This window comes from Leopardus geoffroyi, chromosome D1, assembly GCF_018350155.1.
Source record: "Leopardus geoffroyi isolate Oge1 chromosome D1, O.geoffroyi_Oge1_pat1.0, whole genome shotgun sequence".
NCBI classification, from domain to species: domain Eukaryota; kingdom Metazoa; phylum Chordata; class Mammalia; order Carnivora; family Felidae; genus Leopardus; species Leopardus geoffroyi.
In genome coordinates, this window is record NC_059329.1 from 111619022 (window position 1) to 111624857 (window position 5836).

The window sequence follows — 5836 nt, forward strand, 5'->3', positions numbered from 1 at the left end:
AAACCTTCAAGCTCCCCCATCTGGCTCTCTGCTGACAGCTCAGAGCCTGGAACCTGTTTCAGATTCTGTGTCTCCCTCTGTCTCTACCCCTCCTCCACTCACACTCTGTCTCTCTTTCTCTCTATCTCTCAAAAAAAAAAAAAAAAAGTCCTCTGGTGAGTCTGGGGCACCGCCTGGGAACCGCTGGGAAAGCACAGAAGTTGTGGGGGTGGGGGGTGAAGGGGACCACATCTGGAGGCTGAAGTGTTTAAGGGCTTCCTCCCTTAACACTCTTCCCTTAAACACTCACCTGGTGAGTGGGCATCTGCGTTCTCCCACAAACACACCCCAAGGTTGCTTCTGGGGCAGGGGAGGGCGTGATTCTGACTGGGCCAAGTTAGAGTTGTGTCTAGCATTGAGGATCTGCTGGAGAAAAGGCAAGGTGTGCCCATATATTAATGAAGTCTGTCTCTATCATATGTGTTTTAAACTCTAACATAATCCTGGTGTCTTTCACAATCCCCCACTGGCCACTGTTCTGGTCCCTCTTGATACCTTCTAAAGGACCATGGTCACTTTCCTTCCCCTGGACTCCTCACCTCTGGGCTGGCTGCCTCCACCAATGTGTCTCCCATACGGGCCACCAGCATGGCCTTCCTAAAGCACAACGCTTTTATGTGTTCTGAGTACTCAGTTTTAATTTTTTTCCCTTAATAGCTTCTGGGTTTTCTGTCTGGCCTAGGAATACTTTCTGCACTGTGAGGTTATAAGGATATTTATCTTTATTACTTTCCATATGCTTGTAGTTCAAAAAGCAACAACAAAACTCCTTTGCCTTTAACTCGTTTGGAAATTATTCTTGTGTACAGTGTGAGGTAGGGATTTAACTTTGTTTCTAACTGGATGGTCAGCTGTCCCAGCTCTTTTCAGCCCTTTGTCATGTTTTAAGTTCCAGTGTACATTGGGAAGAGCCTTTGACCTCTTTCTCTCCTACGGATCATTTTGTCCTCATGCCAGGAGTATACCATTTATTTGCCGTAGCTTTGGAATCAGCTTTAATATCTGGTCAGTCACCTTCCTTCATGATCGTCCTTTGCAGAGCCATCTTGACAATTTTTGTGGGTTGATTTCCCCCCCCCCCCGAGCATCAGATTCACATGGTCCAATTTTCCCCCTAAAAAAGGAGAGAAGATTTGGTCTCATTTTTAAAGAAATGCCACAAACCCAAACTCAGAGTCTTGCTGGGATTCTGAAGGGAATAGAATAAGTATATATAATCCTTGAAGATTTGGCCAATTGTGATGGTCGATCCTTCTCAGAGAACATCTTTCTTCGTTTATTTAGGACTTGATTTAAGTTCTTTAATGGCATTTCATCATTTTGTCAAGGAAATCTTGTATGCTTCTGATTAGATGTGTTTCTAACCATTTCATGGCTAGCTTGGCGAGATTAGGGCCTCAGGACGTGGCAGGCCTGGGAGAGGCAGAGCAAAATCTGCCACATGGTGATGAGGCATGTGTCTAGCAGGTGCTTGCTCTGTGGGGTCACTCCGGCCTTAAGTGGCCACACCAGCTCGGGATTTCCGGGGCCAGGTTTGGCTTTAAGCTCAGCTCGCTGTCATACTGAACTTGGGTTATCAGGATTCATCTGGAATTTTACCATGAAATGGTGGCATGAAAGGGTGGGCTCCTCCCCTGTGCCCTCAATATGTCCCCGTGCTCCCTTCTTGCTATTGGTGACATAGTTAACACTCCTGCAACCCTTTACGACTCAAAGAGCCGGACAGCAGCTTTGCCTGGATGGCGTGAAGGGTTTGGCGGGATCTGAGGCTGAAGCCAGCGTTCTAGCGTGGCTCGCACACACAGGACTCACATCCATCCCTCGCACCAGCACGGTGCCCCTGACCCAGCCCCAGAGTTAAATGAGAGAGCCGTCCCAAGCCAGGGGAGTGGCTCTGAAAGTTTTCTGCTTCCTGAGCCGGTGGCCCTCGCCCCACATTGGTGCCTGCTTGTCACACCGAGCCCGGTTCAGAGGCAGAGGAACCACTATCCCTCGAGATGGGGAGATGGCGGGCTGGTGGCAGTTCTTTATGTCCCTGCAGGGGCCCTGCCTCTGAAATAGCTCTCCTGCTGGGGTGGGCGTCGCCAGTGGTCTTCTCCCTCTCACTTCTGTCCTTCAGGCCTTCTTGCTGGGCCATCTCTTGCCCCACGTGGGGGGTCGGGCAGATCCTTAACAGAATGTGGAGTCAAAGAAGCTGGTCACCAGTGGCCACTTACAGAGTGTGGTTCCGTTTCTGTGAAGCGTCCAGAACAGGAGAACCCACGCAGACGGGAAGTAGACTAGCGGTTACCTGGGGCCGGGGGTAAGTGGGGAGTGACTACTAATGGGAACAGGGTTTCTTTTTGGTGTGTCTAAAACGTTCTGGAAAAGACCGTGGCCATGGGTACGCAGCTCTGTGAACGCACTAAAAACACTGAAAGTCGGTGAAGTCTATGGCACGTGAGTTATATCTCAATAAAGCTGTTACCAGGAAGAATATGGCCCTGACCTGCCTTTCCGGAACACAGGGACGAGAGCCAGGGCGCTCCTGAGCAGGCCCCCTTCCACTGGCCTCTCCCCGGCTCCCACGTTCGCCCCCGCTGCCTGGCCGCGGTCCCCCCATCTCCTTGCTTCCTGCCGCTCCGGTCCCCCCGAGCTGGGGCACGAGGTCGGCCCTCACCACCCTGTGTAGCTCCCCCCAGAGGCGCCCAGTTCGCAGCACAAACGGGACCTCGGCCGCAGTGGGCTCCCTTCCACCAGGCACCTCCATGGTCCACTGGCACCCGTGGCCTTCATCCCCAGCACTGTATGTGGTCAAGGCGCTGGAAGGATCCAGAAGGATCTGAAAAGAACTGAGGGCTGGCATCCCATGCCTGGCACAGAGGAGGTATAAGGGAAGTCCTTATGGACAGGCCGAATCACCAGCGTCCCTGGTTTAGGCCTGGATGCTGGAGGAGGAATCAGGGAGACGAAGAGGCTTGTAAGGGGGGTGATGGGAGTCTGGGGGCCTCTCGCGCTGTGGCCTCAGCCCCTCTCACCGCGCTGCGGCTCCTGGGCCCAGAGCTGAGGTTGGCCAAGGACGCTCGGCAGGCGGAAGCTTCCAGAGCAGGCAGGCACTAGCACCGTGGGAGGAACACGGAGGCAAGCCCACTTGCCACAGCTGTGACTCGCCAGGACCTGCTCAGCAACTGGTTTTGTCTGCATGTCTGGGCAGAATGGGACCATCCTGGGTGTCACCAGGGTGGTGGATTTAGGGCGGCTCGTCAGCCTGGAGGGGACACACTCATCGCTGGGTCTTTCCACCCCTTTTGCGGACCCTTGTTACCAGACACCTTGCCTCGCAGGCCCTGACTTACTGTCTGTGGTTGTTACGTCTGGAAGCGTCCATCTGTCCTGCTTGCGTCGCTTGGTGCCTAGCGAGGGCCGAACTTTCCCACAGAGACGTTCCCCACCCAGCGGGCGCGCTGTGTGTGGGTGGCGGCCAGGGGGACCCGAGCGCCTGCTGCACAGCCCGGCACCGAGCTCTTTGGGGGCCCCAAGGGTGACCCCCACAAAGCCGGCCTCCTGGAGCTCCCAGCCAGGCCTCGGGGGTTGGGATGGGGGCCAGGCTGGTGGAAGATGGCAGTGACTAAGCCGGGGGTCTCCATGCTGTGCACGGTCTCCGCTGAGGATCCCAGAGAGGGAGTGAGGGTCCCGCAGGGGGTTAAATCAGGCCCCTCCCTTCTTTTCTTTTCACTTCATTTTTATTTGTGTTTCGTTTCAATCCGAGTTAGTTAACGTAGAGTGTAATGATGATTTCGGGAGTAGAATTTAGAGATTCATCACTTACCTACGACGCCCCGGGCCCCTCCCAACAAGTGCCCTCCTTAATGCCCGTCCCCCATTTAGCCCATCCCCCACCCACCTCCCTCTGGCAACCCTCCGTTTGCTCTCTTGTTGAGACTCTTGTTGAGAGACTCGTGTTGAAGAGTCTCTTCTGGTTTGTCCCCCTCCCTGATTGTATCTTGTTTTTGCTTCCCTTCCCCTACGTTCATCTGTTTTGTATCTTAAATTCCACATGTGAGTGAAGTCATAAGATATTTGTCTTTCTCTGACTGATCTTGCTTAGCATAACACCCTCCCGTTCCATCCACATAGTTGCAAATGGCAAGGTTTCGTTCTTTTTGATGGCCGAGTGATACTTCATCGTATATACATCCCACGTCTTCCTTGTCCATTCATCCCTCGATGGACATTTGAGGCCCCCCCTTTCTCACCCTCAGTAAAGACTTATTGAGCACCTCCTGTGTGCCAGGCAGGCACCAGGCCACTTAAAGACACAGTGGTGAGGCCCTCGTGGTGGGGACGACGGTCTAGCAAACAATCCTACACACGCATCATTTCACCCCAGGGAAAGGCCAGGGAGGTGCAGGGAGTGGAAGGAGGTGGCCCGTCCTGCTGGTCAGCTGGGGCCCGGGGCGGGAGTCGGCCCTCGGTGCTGTCCCGGGAGGCAGCATGTTGCTGGGGGAAACGCAGGGTAGCAGTGGCCCGGGGAGACGAGACATGGGCACGAGGCCAAGTCACAGGTGGGACCTTACAGGACTTCACCCTGGAGCCTTGCTGAGCTCCGGGTGCAGGGCCAGCTTCGGGGGCCGGCGGTCGTGCCCAGGACCTCACTCCGCCAGGCCCCTGCACTCGGTCTAATGCATCATACTTGGCGGCTGGAAACTCTTACCCAGTTTTGAACAAGGGGCTTGCGTTTCCGTTTTGCTCGGCATCTCTGTGGGTCCTGCTGCCGCCCAGGAGCCCGAGCCGGGCCAGGGGCTGACTCCGGAGCCCAGGCCCCTCCACCATCCCATCCTGGCGGTGGGAGGAGGGCTGGGGCTTGCCCTCTCTGCTGGGCGGGGATGGGCCTTTCCAGGACCCGCTCCCCTCCCCTGGAAGATAATCTCCAGTTAGGAGCCCAGGCCCTCAGCGGCACACGGGCCTCCGATGTTTCCCGTGGAGGGCGCTCCCCGGCAGGGCCTTGTGGGGGTGGACGGCGTGGACCCAGCTGGGAAGGGGCGCGGACGCTCTCAGAGGCCGGGCCGCGTCCTGCAGAGCATGGCTCCCCCAGGGCCCTGGGCTCGGCCTGGTCACAGGGCTGCCTGCCGCAGGCCAGCGTGAGTGCCAGGCAGAGGCACGCCGTCCAGAACATTCCTCCCGGAGTTTGGCCCAAAGGGCAGGAATTCAGGTCCCGGCACCCGGAGCAAGTGAGCATAATTCCTCACCTCAATTTGCTCATCTGCACAGCGGGGACAACCTCCCGTCTGCAGGGCGGTGGATGGGGGGCTTGTAATGGCTCCGGGAGCCCCCGGCCATGCTAGGCACATGCTTCCTCTCATCTCGGCTCCCCGACAGACACACTGCTTCCGGAGAGGACCACAGACTCGGGCCCCTGTGTCTGGCCCAGAAGAGGCACCCAATGAGCACTGGGTTAAAGAAGGAGGGAGTGGCTGATGTTCTGCTCCAGGAACGGCCCCCCCCCCCCCCCCAGGCTCCGGGCTGCCCGTGTCGCGAGGCGAGGCCATGGCTGGGAGGGAGGGAGACAGAGCAGGAATGTCAAGGGGGTGAGAAGGAGCTGGGTGTCCCTCAGGAGAGAGCGGTAAGTAAGCGGCGTTTGAGGATTAGGAAATACCAAGCGGAGAGAGGCGTGCAGGGCCCTTCGCAAAGCAGATGGGAAACCGGATTAGACGCTGAATCGATAGGAGAGCCTCCCAGCGCATTGAAGACGCGGCTTCGGAAATGTGGAAGGAAGGTCCGGGCACCCAGCCGTCCTGCCAGCCCAGGCGCCCCGCAG

General features: G+C 56.6%; 1 long non-coding RNA gene across 1 annotated transcript; it reads right to left on the reverse strand.

Annotated features, from left to right (window-relative positions):
* Positions 1-738: 738 nt before the first annotated feature.
* LOC123602750 lies at positions 739-5500 on the reverse strand. Its single transcript, XR_006714535.1, has 2 exons — positions 5268-5500; positions 739-1153 (listed from the first exon to the last, which is right to left on the reverse strand). It is a non-coding gene; the product is annotated as an uncharacterized LOC123602750 (long non-coding RNA).
* Positions 5501-5836: the final 336 nt, after the last annotated feature.